This window comes from Triturus cristatus, chromosome 3_1, assembly GCF_964204655.1.
Source record: "Triturus cristatus chromosome 3_1, aTriCri1.1, whole genome shotgun sequence".
Classification (NCBI taxonomy): domain Eukaryota; kingdom Metazoa; phylum Chordata; class Amphibia; order Caudata; family Salamandridae; genus Triturus; species Triturus cristatus.
The window spans coordinates 1,120,982,511-1,120,999,881 of record NC_140583.1 but is presented as its reverse complement, the minus strand read 5'-3'; the positions used below and the strand labels follow the sequence as shown (position 1 = coordinate 1,120,999,881).

Below are 17,371 nucleotides of genomic sequence, written 5' to 3'. Positions count from 1 at the left end.
AATGGTATATTGTTTTTTTCGCTGGAATTTCATTGTTAATCACAAGTGTGTATTTGTGTCCTCTAAAAAACACCTTTTCCTATTACAACAATGAATTGTCTTATACACAAGATACTTATTTTAAGCACAAACAACCGGACATCATTTATGGGGCTTGCCAGCCTTGATTATAAGCTCTTGGGTACACTGTCTATTAACATATATGAATTTTCCAGCAATTTCCAAAATATGTTTTTCTGTGCTGCCAGTCACAATTTAAATGTTTACAAAACAGTGCAGAGCTTTGCTTGAATTTACTTTGAGATAATGGACTTTTTCAATACGGGTTCAGTGTGTGGCACGGAAGCCTGAGTTATAAAAAGAAATGCAGTAAGACACCTTGTGTCACAAACGTGACCGATATCCTGTCCACCTTACTACAAGTGGCATGGGATATAATTAAGGAAATACTGCAGACTGGATATCTGTCACGTTTGCCACAAAGAAACCTGTCTGTTAAACTCTGAAATAGGTCCTAAATGTTTTACAGGATTAGAGTCCTGCCGCATCACCCTCCTTTCAACAATACATAGATAGTCAGACATACTGGATGAATGTCAGAAATTCTGAGGATGTTTAACAAAATGTCCATGGGACATTTATGAGGTTTAAGTGCTTTAAAAAAAAATCATAACTTTTTCTAAACAGGTTAGCACTAAAGTTGCCAATTATGTGGTTTAAAAGAACACAGGTTCAGTTGGTTTAGTGATAGGCACTGTTTTTCAGTAGTTAAATGTTAATATATGTGAATATATTATAATTTACGGAAACTAACTTCTGCAAAAATGCATCTCCATTTCTTTGTCATACTGACCAATGATGAATTCAAGCCTGATAGTAGTGACATTGAAAATGTAAATATTAGGTTTTAGGCTTTTGGAACCCATTATTACATTTGGCATCAATATAGTTGACTTATAGCAGGTGTTAAAAAAAGAAGTCCCATCAGAAGTGCATTAACATATTCAAATCAAATATTGCTATATTCGCTTATAAAAAAAAAAAAACACTAAAGCACAAAAAAGCCCACATAAAATACAAATCATGTTGCACATTTACATGTTAAAAACACAATAAAAAGGTTTTGAAAACAAGTTGGACAATGTATAAAAACAACGCATACAATGAAAAAATCGAAAGTGGGAGGAGTGACAGAAAATAGGCCAATGCTTTAGCCCTAGTGGCCCAGCTCCACAGGAGAAACTTTGCCACTGCACTCACCACAGTTTCCCTTGCTTCGGTGCATAGAAGCCTCAGCATTGGACGAGACTGCCTACAACCTAACATCCTACATATTGGGATAGTCCTATTTTTCCTCGGCAGGCTGTAGCCAGGCCAAAAGAAAATAAGGAGCAACAGGTACTCTTCTGCCAGAGAACATACTGGACACACATTAGGCCCAATTCACAAAGGTAAACTGAGACTGAAGTCTAACTTTACGATTTTTTGTTATTCACATTTATGAATAGTAAAGGTAGACCTTTGTCTCAGTTTAACTTACATTTTGGCTTAAGTTTAACTGAGACCAAACGTCTAGTCTTAGTTAAACTTAAGACCAATACTTAAGTTAAACTGAGACAAAGATCTAACGTTACTACTCGTAAATGCCCTTTGTGAATAACGAAAGTTGTAAAGTTAGACTTTCGTCTCAGTTTACATTTGTGAATCGGGCTCATTAAGTCCAGCCCCATTGGGATGCCAAGTTGAAATAAATGTTAAAATTGAGAGAGTCCTGTATTTTAACTTTAGAAACAGGTTTTTGGTCCAGGGGCTGCTAGATTTTCAAGGAAGGGCTCCCAGTCTGCGTAGGGCTGGATGTCAAGATAGGCATCAGTAATAGTACCCTGGGTCACCTCTTGCATGTCTTTCCCCTACTTTCGATTCCAGAAGACATCCTTAAGATGCTGCTTGGAAAGAGTTGGTGAGCCCTCGGGCCAATAGTCACTCAGATTCAGATAGGCCAGCATGTCTTTCACGTAGCATGGCCATTTAATTCTGAGTGATTTGTCTGACACAGCATCAGTGAAAGCTAAGTCGTATCCAAAAAGGGCAGGGGCATATTTTAGTCTGTGACAGAAGAGTAAAGGTCAAAGCTGTGCCTTTCATGCAAGCGGGTCGAGCCCCATGTCATATAGGAAAGGTAATAAAGGGGTATTTTTGGGGTGATTTAATAAACCTCTCAAAAAGTTATTTTCCACTATGGTTAGTTCTGTGATGTTTGAACAACACCAGTTAGAGCACTAGGCTTGGCACTGGCCTTGTAGACCTTTAGAGCAGGTGAGACACGCTTAAGCTTGGAGGCTTTAATAGGTCTGAGGATTGCTGTGGCATGATGGGTAATATTTAGGGCGCTTTTCTTGACCAGAGAGAGGCAAAACATGTTCTTAGTTATCATGATTCCCAGGTAAGTGAAGCCTGAAACCTTGTTTAATGGTGAGTCGTCAAGAACGATTGAGCCCCTAAAGAATTGGTGTTGGCTAATGCTCAAACTTTGTTTTGGTGTGGTTGACCTTTTTTTCATACAGAACTCCCCGAATGTGTTAAGCAGTAAATGTGTTTACATTCATTTTATGTACTTTTATGGAGTTACTCCGAAATAAAGTTTTCTTGAACTTGAACTTGTTAAGCAGTATTTGGAGGCCTCTCTGGGCTTTGGAAATTACAAGAGTATTGTCTGCGAATAGGGGAGGATCTTCCTGCCCAACAACCTGGGTGCATAATTCATGCATTCTTCTAAATAGGAAACCTTGTTGTTAAGATATAATGGAAACAGGGTAGGAGCAAGGATGCACCTGTGCCATACGCTATTAAAAACTCCTATTCTGTCCATTAGCTCACACCTAGTGTCCCTGCACACCTGTGCATAGGTGCTGTTATATTGGCTCCTTATAATGTCCAGAAGGTCTGGTGGTACCTCAATTTCTTTTAGGGCTTCCCATAGTTTGGAGCGGGGGACAGGGTTGAATGCTGACTTCAGGTTAACAAAGACCAAGTATAAATGACAGCCCTGCTAGTACATGATATGGGCCCTTCTACTTTTCAGTTATAAACTCTTTCAGTGTGCCACAGTGGAGTCTTACAGGGCTGTGGTCTCATCAACCCAATTTGGGGTGGCCTGTGGACATCCAGACTTTTTATGAGGAATACTGATAGAATGGTGTGCAACAGGAATATTATCTGGGGCCGTATTATAGAAACTGACCCGGGGGCACAACTGGAATGTGCGCTCAATTTGTGTTCCCACTGGGCACTTTGGTATTATAGAAGGGGTTGCAGATGCTTATGTGGCTTCTGCTGTAATACAAATAGTGCCAACACACATGCGGCGTCAATGCTATACTAAGAGGGTGTTCTTTCATTTGTATGGTGGCATGGCCCCATGCAAATGAGAGTATCTCTTTACCTTTGCGCCTGTGCTATATTATGTAGGTGGACACAAAGGCATAGAAGCCATCAAGAGACACCACAAAAAGATGGCGGATATACTCTTGCAACCCTTGCAACACAGAGCAGACTTGAACCAGCCACTACGTATTTCACTTCAATGTGCTGCCCCTAGGGCAGCACTGGTTTGTGGCTGTCGTGAGGGCAGCACATTCAACATAATAGGGTACACTTACCCTGTTTGCACACAGCACACCTGTTTGAAGGTACATTGTGGCGCAAACAGAGAAAGTGCACCCTATATGTAATAGAGCCCCTGGGGTGTGTGGGTCTCGCACAAACGTTCAAAGGAGAGTAGGCCCTTCAGCATCCACTGGAAATCTCCCCAATAAATTCCATATTAGATCTTGATGCACACTCCTCAATACCAAGATTGCTTGAATCACATAAATGTTGACCTATGACATGTTTACAATGCATCAAGCCATAGTGTAATATATATCCAAGCACAGGGAGGCAAATTTAATTTGTCAAACTCAAAGTCAAACTGATTGGTTAAAAGGCTGTGTGCAGATGCCCTCTCTCAGCAGACTACACATTGTATCACAGATCCACTTAATAGACTCTCATAAGTGTGAATTAAACAATCGAAATCCAGTTTTAATCACAGAAAACAAAGCCAGTATTAGAGTGTGGAATGATTTCAAAATATAAATATATTTGTTACATTTTCTAAAAAATATCAACATGGTTTCAGAAAACTGACCTGGAAAAGCATGTAAGTTCAAATGCATTAGCTCACTGGCAAATTCTTACTTTGGCATGCTTCTCATTTCCATGAATGTGTGCATTGCTATTCATATGTTCATTACAGTTGCTGATAGCGAACAGTTGCAACAACAGTAAATAGCACATGCAATTTACCAACACCTCGACCAAGGTGGTAACCATGTGCGAAGTATATGAAGAGCACCAGAATGCATCCAAATTATTCAAAATGGCTGCTCTGTATGTCATGGCATGGAGAATGAGGATTTTAGCTGTTTTGCAGAGGATGCGGAGAAGAAAGGAGAGTATCTTTAGTCTGAGGGTCACACTTTTTGAACAAATACAGGAGATATACACCAAGTACAGTCTAAGTAAGTAATATAGCAATCCTAGATCTACCGCAGTAAGGCCATCCCCACCCACGTTAGGTGCTATGCAGTTTGCATCTATTAGCGTCTGGTTGCTATTTCAATTATGACTGCAACAGCTGCTGATAGTTTATCCCAGAATTCACTGTCATGATTTGTTTGTGCATTCCTTAACTGTTTGTTAATGCGATTCAATGCCTACATATATTTTAATTAGAAATTGATATAAACTGCATACAAACAAACTCCAATTTTACTGGCTATCCAACTTTCCAAATGTAATTGGATGTGTAGATGGTACACCTGTGCCAATCTGCCCACCCTCCACCACTGGGTATCTATTCCCCCCCCCCCCCCACCGGAAAAATACTCATTCTATGAATATACAAGTGGTGTGTGATGTAAAAACATGAATACAGACATAGTTGAGCGTTTCCCGGAGAGCACCCATGATTCATTCATATTCCGACACAGTGGCATCCATGCTAGGCTACAAAGTGGAGAATTTGATGATGCATGCATTTTGGGTAATAAGTCTCTGTTATCGTTTGAAATCTAACAGCACAGCAATTGTAAATGTGATGTGTACAAATATGCAGTACTATTTCAGGTGATACTGCATATGCCCTATGCAAATGGAAATTGACTTCATATATGAATCTATCTACACGCAATGAGCATCAGTAAAATGTGGAACAAAGGAAAACCAGAGATGTGATGGAGTGCACATTTGGAATACTTAAAGGAGATTCAGATGGGTACACAAAGTGGTGTTGCACTACAGTACTCTCAAGAAATATGTTGCAAGATTGTAGCAATATGTGCAGTTCTCCATAATTGTAGCGATTTGAAGAAGTTAAACTGTTACTTTATCTGAATGTGAAACTGATGAGGAAGAAGAACAGCTACCACCACGTCTACATAATGATGCATTGGGAACAGCAGAGGGTCGAAGGCACCATGCTACCATAACTGAGAATTCTGTTTAAGGGTGAGTGAACTATTGACAAAATATTACTTAATGAAGCTCAAAGGCATTTTGTGCAGGTAGGCATAAATGAACCTTTATTTCTATGTTTTGCAAGTAATGTAAGCATAGAAAATGGCATTACATCATGTCACAAGTAGTTCGAAACACAATTTGACATATCTGTACAGAACAACAGGCTAATCAGAAGTGGTGGCACCCAGATTTACATGTCCAGCAATGCAACACTTAGTTCCAACCACACTCATAGTGTCAGTGATTGATATGCTACTTACACTCAAACGGTCCTCTCTCTGTATGTACTATATGACTGACACCTGCTATCTGAGTGGTTTGTATTGTCTCTACAGCAGCTGCGAACTGTAACAGTCCATGTGCCCCATTTCATTATGGAGGTTGACAGTATGCCTTGACAATACAGATGTCGTATGTGCAAATCTGTTTATTGCTCTTGTCAATCCGTCAATTTGAGTAGCCTGTTGAAGTTCCCTTCATCTCTGTTATGCAGGGTCAAAATTGATATCTATAAATAGGGTCTTTGCATCTTCTGCAATAACATCAATCGTAGCATTAATGTGCTGTTCATTATCAGCTAGGTTTGTAGAAATGCTGTCTAATCTTGTTGCCATACAATATTAGTTTGTTTATCATGAATCAGCTTTATTTTCCTATGTTGCAGGTGCTGCAATTTGAGCATTGATGCCTCCAAGCCACTAAACAACTTCATATTTTGTGGAATGTTACCACTTTTACTCTTTGCAGGGAATCGATTAGTAGACACATGGTCAGTGTGACACCTACATCTGGCCCACGGTCTCTTGGCCTGACTACAGGTTCCAGGCTCAGGCTCTGAGTACTTCCTGCACCCAATACATTGGATGACTGTGACTTTACTTGCACTGTTGGTGTTATTGGTGACAATTGGAGAGTTGTATCTTGGATCTTATCGACAAATGTCTCATCCTGTTGCACTGGTATATCCTCAAGGCCCTTGGCTTAAAAAACATGACTCCGAATGGGCATAGATATCTGTGTGAAAATTGAATCATTATTATTTACTGTGCTATCACTGTGTGATATGGGTTTCATTTTATTGTGTAGAAATAATTACCTTTTGAAAAGTGACAGCACCCTATTGTGAATGTACTTCATCTCCCATGTTGCACTGCTCATGCGCAAGGTTATTTTACTCACACTGGCATTTTCATGTGGCCTATATTCAATATGATTTTAGGGTTTCATATACATACATTCACTCAATCAGTTGCTATATGTTGTGTTTATGTAATAAATAATATGCATTTGGTGAGTGTGTACGAATCGTTTAGTACCCTTACATTGATAAGTGCCTCAGGAATCTCAGATGTGTCAATTGTGCCTTTCACTGGCTCAGCTTTCAAAGTTGTTTCCACAAGTTCCTCAAGTGCAATGGGGGGGCTGTCGGTGGACCTCCTCCAGTTGCTCTGGCTTCAGGTAGCCAGATTGCTACCCTCTCCTTTGCCCTGGACCTGAGGTAATTACGAATCTCCTCGATTAACCTCTGTGTGACTCCCACTGTAATTTTCTTCTGCTGAGTTGCCTACCACATATTTTGTTTTGTGAATCTGGCATTTAAGGGATGTTTTCCAAACAGTTCATCATGGTTGGGACACACACTCCTCTGTTTGCATATCCAGTTCCTTTCAGAAAACTTTAGTTTTCTTTTTATGGCCCCAGCCTCCTTGGCTGTGTCCCTTTGTGACATTGTCTTGTAATTAGGGGTGGATATTAATTATTAAACCCCTAAGGAGATTGTGATTGGATTCTCATATTCCCACACACACTCCCACAGCACTCCTCTCCGATATTCACTGGTGAACTACTTCCTGGATGTGATGTCATCAAAGTTGAGCATATGTATCATTTTCCTATAAGTGAGCAGATCACTATTTAGGTAATCACTATTTGCGATTCTCTAAGTAGTGATCTGAACAAATACAGAATCGCTAATTCAGACACAAATATTTGCTTACATTTAAAATAGCGATTACTGGTTTGTAAGTCGCAAATAAGGTGATCACTATTCTGATATTTCATACATATTGCCCTTAGACCCTGGCAATAGTCAAATGTCAAGGTACTTATAGAGCGCACTGTCACCAGACGGCCACCTTGCGGTGTCGCCTTTTGCAGTTTCCTGGCGCTGATACTCATACCACTGTGGAACCCCTCCTGGCTTTCCCTGTGAAGTGTCCACTCCTGGGCACCCCCAGGGTGAAGCCAGGCATCCTTAGCGCTGTTGGGGCCGGTGTGGAGGCTAAGCAAGCTATTGCCCAGAGTTGCAGCGTGGGGCCCGTGATTAGAATAGGCACCGAGGCGAGAATAGACAGGTCCGAGGAAATTGAGCCCGAGCCCCGCCGAGGCGGGAATCGAACCCTGGTCCCTGGCCAGAACTCTGCTTCAGGGTCTGCCGCTCTAACCATTGAGCCACACTCCTCCACAGTGCAGAGGTCCTGAACATTAGCTGCATTACTTTTTGCTTGACAATTGTGCATTGAGCATAGGCTGCGCTAAATACATTTGAAAATCAGTTTACCACAGGGTTAAGACCTTCTTGCATTTGTGAACACAGAGAAAGTGATACTATGTGAATGATAGATAGATGCTAGTACCAATGGCAGGCATTAATAGCCATTACTTGCCCAGATCACTGAATTAAGGGGAATAACTCCCTCCAGTACCAGGTGCATAGGTAATTTGCTGCAGTTACGTTTTGCTCTCACCCTTCATAATACATCTAATTGAATATCTCATTGAAAATCAGCTACTCTAATGTGAAATAGATTAGGTGTGCATGAACTTTGTCTCTGAAACAATATAGATACGGTCCTTTGAAACTGCTTGTGCACTTTCACATTGGGCAAAAAATATTATTTAGTTTGTGAATTAAAATTGACCATAGTTTTAAATATGGAGACTTTGCATAGTCTATGTGTGTTCTTAATTTGCAATTGTTGGTATTTACTTGCCTTCCATTACCAAACATGCATCAGTCACAACTGTTTTTGGGAACAGAATATGTATTTAGAATTCACTGAAAACAGACTTGGAATGAAGGCTTACATAGCCCAAAGTTTGCATATCATATTTTGTGAGTATAAGTAACAGATCATACTTTAGAAGTAGAATTATGACACTTTTCTAAATTGACTTCCAAAATCCTTTCCCACTCTATTCTTTCCAAACTTGTCAGTTTTTCCTTTATCCTCCTCTTTACATAAACGGTTAAGCAGTATTCCTTTCCAAAGATTCTGCAAGGGTTACATCAGGATCTGCCATGTGTGCCTTGTGGTTGGGCAGATGATTGTGGGAAATTAACTTACCATTTGTAACTCACAAAAAAGGTACACCTGAGTGAATTTAGCTACCATTCCCCTGAATCAACTTTCACGATGGCTACAAGTGACCCCTAAACATAAACGTAATGTTGTCGAAGTTACAATCAGACCAATCAGACCAATGGAGAGCAATGTAATAAGATTGCATTCACAAACAACAGTCGCAAATTCCAAACCTTTATGAACAGACCTATCTACAAATAGTTTACAGGGGGAGGCAGAACAACCTGCCTAATTAATATTCATTACACAAGTCGCAATCTGTGGCACCTTTTGATTGACTACAATCATAGGCATGGCATTCTACAAGGGAATTGTGCTACTTTAAAAATGTTTCCCATTTTGGAAAAACTCCAGCGAGAGGAGGCAGTGGTCCCTTGCAAACAGCCTACCCTCGAAACTGCTACCCCAATTCTGAAAGAAGAAGAAGTCCAAAAGGGACTCTATCCCCTTTGCTACATTGTTACCACCCCAACTTGTGATTGGTCCAGCAGTAATCAGGACTGGACTCACCTCCAAAAGCCACTTCTACCTACGATTCCTTCAACGCAGAAGAAAGATCCTGGCGGAGTTGGCGGTACTTGGTTGGCCTTTCATCCATAAAGCCAGCAACATCTAAATAGAGCGGGGAGACCACCAAGTAGACGGCAGTGAAACCACCGGAAAAGTGACAGCAAGACCAGATCCACCAAGATCTAATTCAGTCCCTTATTCATTTGTATTTATTTTTCCAACCTTTCCAATACAAGGTGCTTTACCAAGCTTATAGAAAACAAAATTGGGGTTTTGAAACTTAAGCTTATTGGAAATCTACTTAGATCACAGATTTGAGGATCATTTACAATCTGGACATTCTACTATGAAAAGTGTGGGAAATATCTTTAAAAGTATTTATGAATTATCATTATATTTTACTTCAGTGGATGTTCTGCACAACTGACAGGCATCCAACAATGCAGCTGACGCTGATAACTCTGACTCTCTAGTCTACAGTGGATAGGTTACTCAGATGTATTGTGGAAGTATTTGCAAATGTTTACCATGGTGTGGTTTCAGGAAAGGGGCATTTTTCCTAATTGCAAGTCACAATTGTGTCACTTGTTTTGAACCAACTATTGATATTTTACTGACATCTCAACGGAACTGGTAACTGATTTGTAAAGGAAAAGGACACCTTTTCCTTGTGTGAATTCTATCTAGTGAAACCATGAGGGTTTTTATGGGGTATAAGCTGGGATCTCTAGCTGCACCTTCGAGGTATTCCCAAGTGTAAATATTTTTTAAATGAACATAGGCTTCTTATACCCCAGTGACTTGGAACTTTGTGACTCAACCTATTAGTACATAGGTTACATTGCAAAATCATTGATAGGTCACAAATAGTTGGCACACAACATGTAATTACCTTTGCAAGCTGTGTCCTAGTACATCAAGCTCAAATAAAGCAGTCTGTAAAAGCATTTCAGCATAATCTCAATGGTAATAGATTTCCATTCATCTGTGTTGAATACAAGTTAAATACAAATGTATTTATTTATGGCAATGAGAGAGTGTTTCCTAATGGATGGGAGGATGACTGTGAGCACAGCTAAGAATCTGGAGACTTTCTGAGTCATGTATATCCTCAGAAAGATGCAGATCATGGTAATTTCTAGTCGTGGTCACAAAATATTAGTAATTTTACTTAAATTTGAATATTTGATATGTATTTATAACTAAATATGTAATAAAAATAACAACAGGAGTACAACACAAAAACAGGAAATTATAGTAAAATCATAAGAATATTTATAGAACAATAAATACTAAACATGAGGATGATGTTAATATAGGGACAGCATTTGTGTGTACAGTTATCAGATATACCTAATCTAACAAAAATATATTTAAACTATACAAAAAATGTGTGGTTATTACCAATGCAGTATTACCAATATTAATAAATAATAATTAATAAAATAATAATGATATTAATATTATTAATTCCTCCTAGGCAATGGTAAGATTCCACCATCAATTGTTTTTAAACAATATTACAAACCTAAAGCTTGTCATACACTAAAAAACAGTATTTCTATTGTTCACATTAGCTCGAGAGATCTTAAATGCATCACCTATTTCATTCTTAACTCACTTAGGACCTGGCCAACTACATTATTGGTGACATCTCAACTTGATCACTTTTGACTCCTCAATTGTGAAACATCGTCATATATCACTTGCAACTGTTTTTTGATATATAAATTTGATTTGATTTGATTTCTAAATTTGCTAAGCGCACAAAATATCCTGAGAGGATCCCTCAGTAATTGAGGGTCACGTACCGGTCACAATTCGATGATAATATTAAAGATTAAACAACCATGAGCCAGAGATTTCTTAAATGAATATAGGTCAGAACAAGAATGTAGCTGTAAGGGTAACTGATTCCAGTGTTTGGGGGCCAAAAATAAAAGAAGTGGTCCTCATACCTAGCTGTAAGAATACAGCTGGGACTTAACAGTAGTAACTCGCTAGATCTAAGTTGTTGAGCCAGGATAGATGGCTGTGGCTTGTTTTTGAGATAACCTGGTTCTTTCCCATGCAAAGATATGAAAACCAAACAAAGACGATTAAAAAGAGCTTGCTGTTTTATAGGAAGCCAATGAAGGGATTGTAATTAAGTTTCAGAAGGAGACTAAGAAGGAAGATTGCAGACAAGATGAGCCACTGTGTTCTGCATCACCTGGAGTCTGGAGAGGAGGTCTTCATTCATAGCTACCATGAGGGAGTTCCCATAGTCCAGGTGGATCACTATCAGTGCCAGGACCAGGGCTTTTCTGGTCTGCAAAGGAGCCCAGTGTTAAATGCTTTTCTGAGCATGCAGATCACACCAAAACGTGTCCCAGAAATAGAGTTGACATGCTCATTCATGAAAAGGTTGTCATCTGAATGAACATGGAGACTTTTAGCCATTTTTTGGGGAATAGGGGCCGGTCCTAATTCATGTGGCCACCAGTCAGTTGACCAAATGCGCCTTCCCAAAGAGCAGAATTCCATCTTACTGGAATTAAGCTGCAGAAAACTGGCCATCATCCAGGTTGCAATTTTTATCATGCAGTGCCTACTTTTGTGTTGGGGGAGATTCTGCCCTTGGCCCCACAGTGATGACAAGTTGGGTGTCATCAGCATATGAAATAGTGTCAGAGCCACATGACCTGATAACCTTAGCCAGGGAGCCACATTTATATAAAGAGGTAGGGCTAAAGATGGATCTCTGTGAGGCCCCTTTATCTTAGACCATGGTTCTGGAGTTAGAGTGGTCAACTTCTACAGAATGGGCTTGCTCTAGCAGAAAATGTTTCAGCCATTCCAGAGCTTTGCCACTGACACCAGTCTCCCCTAATCTCTTGATTAGGATTGAATGAGAGTCTGTATCAAAAGCTGCCAACAGATCTAGGAGAGCCAGCATGGCAGAGTTCCCCTGATCAAAGGCCTGACTGTGTCAGTATCTTTCCCATGAAAAAGGAGCAATGATATTGGTTTATAATTGACCAAGTCTGTGAGGATGGCTGTAGGTATTCTAAGAATGGGTCTAACCCAAGCAACACTAATGAGCTAATATGAACTTGTATGTTCATATTTTTGTTCAAGAAGAAGACTAAAGATATTTTTCATTTGATAATGGCATAAAGGCAGTTCAAGAGAGTGGAATGAGACAGCTATGCCTGGGTAAAATATGCATAATTTCCTTTGTGGAAATAAAGCAAAATGCTGAACAACTATGCATTGTTATGGAAAATGTAGGTTTCAATAATTTGCAAGATTTGTTAGTGCAAAATATGCCCTTTTCTCTGATTTGGCGCTAGAACACATTTAACGCTTCAAAACAGTGCACATTTGCACATGACAAGAAAAATAGCCAATTTAGTTCAGTTTTTTAGTGTTCTTCCTAGGCTCCACTAACTGGATTTGCTTCACAAACTATGTCTAAATTATGAGATGTACATAGAAAGAAGCCGTTGCACACCTGTTTATCCATTTCATCTTAGTTATCGTTGTATTCCTTTTTTTTGCGTTTTTTGCGTGCAGTCTGGGGCCGCGCCTCACCTCATTGCACGGATTATTTATTAGCATCAACAACATGCAGCATAAATATGCTGCAAACCCATGCGCACTTCTTCAGAAAGAATGTTACAAACTTTTCAACTTTTAGTTCGTTTATTTTAAATATTCATTTTTTTCCAACTTGACTTGATTGATAACGATAAAGTTGTGCAAATATCCATAAGCTTCTCGCAAAATAGTTGTGCCCATCCAGGCCTCTTACTACGTTGCGTCAGGACATTTAATTCATGAATTGCAGCAAGAATCTTATTCCCAATGCATTTCAGGCATCTTGTAACTCAACTCATCTCCATTTGACCTTAAAGAATGTTCAATATAATGAGTTCCCCTTTCAAATGCTGTTCACAAATACAGGAGGCAGCCACCTTTATGAATAATGTGAAGTGCATTATAAACAATCTGGAGGACTGCTCTTTCTTCCTGTGCACCATCTTGACCTGTTTCAATCCTGAGACTGAAGCACATCTAGGACATCATCTTCAGCAATGGAAAGTTTGCAATGATTTTCCCTGCAGCTTTTCAATACCTTCTTACAGATGGGTAATTTACAAGCCAGGTGGAAGTTATAGATGTCTTAGGATTCGTTTCTTGGGTTTTTTTTTCAGAAAAGGGGAGACCTGAGCTTTTTTTGATAGTTTTGTTTACTATGATAAGACAGAGAGGAGTTGAGCAGGTGTGTCCAGTAGGGTGTCAAAAAAAGAAATATTTCTTTCAGAAGTATACAGCATATGTGTTCATAAAAATTAAAATGAGAGAATAAGTAATACATCAAAAAAGTAAAACATGCACCCATAAGAAATAAGAAGAACTAGAGGGAGGGAGGTGGAGAGAGAACTGGGAAACTAAGCGCATGTCGGCTGAAACAACTACATAATTATAAAATTATTAATTCTATTGTTTTGTCTCAAGAAACAAAAATTCATGAAGTATGTGAAGAATTATTTAAATTTGATGGAAACCTACTTAAGATTTGCGGTGCAAATCTATAAAATATGTGCAACATACCAGTGCCTCAAATAACAGAAGAGTATTGTATCTTGCTTGAGAAGAAAAACGATTCAGAGAAGTAGTAGATGTAATTGTACCATGCAATTGGGAAATCACCTGGTCCTGATTGCTTGACATCAATGGTTTGCAAACATTTGAAACTGGAAGTAGCACCTATCTATCTTGCATTATAAAATAACTGCTTAAGAAGCAAATTAGCATCAGAATTTGTGAAAACATTGTATATCCCACTCCTTTCTTTTAATAAAAAATGTTATTAGAGTTTTACAAGGTACATGAACACATTAATGTAGAAGAAAATCTCTATATTGGGAGGCACAAAGATATGCATAGTAGCGAAACACCGAAAATACCGAAAAATTGTGTTTACATAGCACATTGCAAATTACAGTTACATGAAGAAAAAGGAAAGAAAATGGCAATTGCTGTGTGCAAACTGCACAACAAGAATTTGGGAGAGGGGTGAGTGTGGAAGCAGACATAATCTATTGTGCATTAGCAAAGATCAAGCAGGGCTGATGGTTATGCAAAAGTGGTAGAAGGATTTGCAGAGGCGGGGTGGAAGGGCAGGCCTGTTGTACAGCTATGACAGGTTGAGTGCTGATGGGTGTAAGAGGGCTAGTGTACCAGGTGGGCGGGAGTGAATAAATCTAAGGTATAAGGTGGTCAGTCAAAATGAGGTAACAATAAATGTGGGGTGTCTGGATGGGATGATCACAGAGAGGTCTTCTTGAGGCATAAGGCCAAGGAATTGTGTTACTAGTGTGTTCTGCTCATGGGGTATGGAGCATTTGTGAATGTGGTGCGCTTCTTCATAGCAGAGGGCTGCTCCCGTCAGCAGTCCCCATTTTTGTACTGTGCCTTGCCAGGCTGCCTAGGGTTGTGTGGACGGGGTCCTCCATTGCATTGGGAGTGTCCTCATGGCCACTTGTAGGGCCAAGTCAGCAAAGCGTGTGCAGACGGTGTCTCTCTTTCTGCGTGTGAAAACTAAGAGGGCACAGGCCTCCTATGAATATATGTCAGTGAGTTTGGTAGCCTCTGGGAGCGTACTGTGGATGTCCTGCCAGAAGGTGACTAGGGCGGGGCAGAATCACAGCATGTGGCGGAGGTCTGCCTCCTCTGAGATGCCACGGGGGTGATGTAGGTTCACTGTAGGGAAAGAGAGACTGAGCTGGGCTGGGGTTAAATAACCATAGTGGAGGAAGTAGAATCGAACATTTTTTAACCTGGCATTTCTGGAGACAGTGTGTGGGAAGTCCAGTACCTGGGCCCATTCCTTATCCTTCAGTACCCTGCCCACATTGCCTTCTCATTTAACACTGAGCGTTCCCAAGGAGATTCCTGTGCGGCTTTGAATCGCTCTGTAGAGCCAAGTAATCAAGTGGCCACTGTCTCCCATGGTGAGAAGTGCCTGGAGCACAGCGTGTGTGGAACTCCTCATCTCTGGTCGACCATAGTACTAGGAAGGTGTGCTGCAATTGGTGGCAAGAGAGGAACAGCCCACTCATAACATCATGTCCCATCTGGAGTTGTTCGAAGCAGATGAGATGGCCATCTGAGAACAAGTCACTGGCATTTTTAGAGAGAGATCCAGCCAGCTGCAGAGGAAGGGAGTGGTGTCAGTGCCTGGGAGTCCCTGCAGTGGGAACCCCAGAGCGTATGTAAGGGCCTGTCTGGTGAGAAAGCAGGTTTGAGGGATGCGCATGTGGGCAACTTGGACTTGCAATGAGAGTGGGGGAAAGGGGTCGTTCTTGAAATTAAGAAGCCGTGGATGGCTGTGGTGGCAAGTGGTGGGGAGTGCTGACATGTCTCCTCGAGCTCCTGGTTGGCAATCCACCTTCCTATATCCCACTTCTTCCTAAATCAAGCAGACACCAACAAGTCTTTGCCAATACATTCTATCATGCGGATGCTGAATAAAATATGAGCCAGCATATTGAATAGAATATTAACTCATTTATTTGACACAGATCAAAAAGCTTTCCTTAAAGAAAGATCAGACAGTAGATAAACTACACAAAATAAAATGGCACATCACCAATTTGTAGCTTCAGATGAGGCAAAATTATTTGGCAATGTAAACTGGGCCATCATTAATTACCAGTAAACAAGTCATGTATATTAGTTGGAAAGCAAACGGTCTATAATTGAGAACAGCTCTTGTGGATAAATGTACTGAACAGGAGTGCCAGTTGTCTCCACTTCTATTTACCTTAACTCTAGAAACCTTAACAATAGCCAACACAAGAGTGTTTAACAGTAAGGATGTACTGTCTCTACTTTAACTAGGTGCGCTAGGTGCAAACAGGGACAGTGCACCCTGAAACTGAAGTGTTGACCATGGGGTAGCCTCTAACGCGCATTGGCTCTGAGGTCAACGCATTAGTGAAACATAAACTGGCTGATTGAAGAAGCCAGTCCACCTTTCACACTGAAGCCAGCTTCCAGTCTTCACTTTCAAGGAGGACAGAAATACTCCAGCTTGGGGTGCAGTGAGTGGCTGCTCCCTCATGCAAGGGAAGTTCAGAGGAACTCCCTCCCCTCCAGGGGACATCCTCGAAGGGCACACTGACTGTGTCACCTCTTTGCAGTGCACATACAGTGCACCGCCTGATGCCATTTTTGACTCTGTGCCCTCGTCCATAATCAGGGTCACTGGAATTATGTGGTAGGTGAGTACCAAATTATACGGCAGGGAAGCACCAAATTATGTAGCAAGAAAATCCAAACTATGCGGCGTAAAGCGGCACTTTATTTTGTAATTGTTACACATGTTGATACTGTCTGGGCAAATATTTCATCTAATTAGTACCAGTTTAACAACCAAATCTAGAAAAATGCAACTAAAAGATGACCGGCTAACCTTTGCAAAGGGCCTTCCACTGTGCACGAACCCATGCCACCACATTTTAGTAACTTCTGATGTATTTGAGCTAGAAACAAAGTTTTTTTTGTTAAAATCTGCAGATAATGCAGCTGATGATGGGTTATGTGGCAAATGCAGCATTTACATAAATATGGGAAAAAAAGCCACGACCGCAAAATCCCGTAATTCCAGTTGCCCAGTCCATAGGTGTAGAGGCACAGTGTTCCCCTCATTTACATGGGTCCATAACTGCATGCAATGAGGGAACGCCCTTTTAGGATTGTGTTGGCGCTACACATGCACTGGTGCTCTCAGTAATACAGATGCAGCGGGCAAGCACCTGCAAACATTTCCGAAGTTCCAAAGTGTCCCGAGGGTGCAGATAGGAGGCCCACATGCAGGCTGTGCACTGGACACTTCAAAGAATGCGACCCCAGGTCTGAAACAAATATCTCAGATGCTGGAA

At 40.5% G+C, this 17,371-nt stretch overlaps 1 protein-coding gene across 1 annotated transcript in view; it reads right to left on the bottom strand.

Moving 5' to 3' along the window:
* LOC146861608 (contactin-associated protein-like 5) overlaps positions 1 to 17,371 on the bottom strand; it is a 1,183,739-nt gene that overhangs the window by 43,782 nt on the left and 1,122,586 nt on the right. The window lies entirely within an intron of this gene.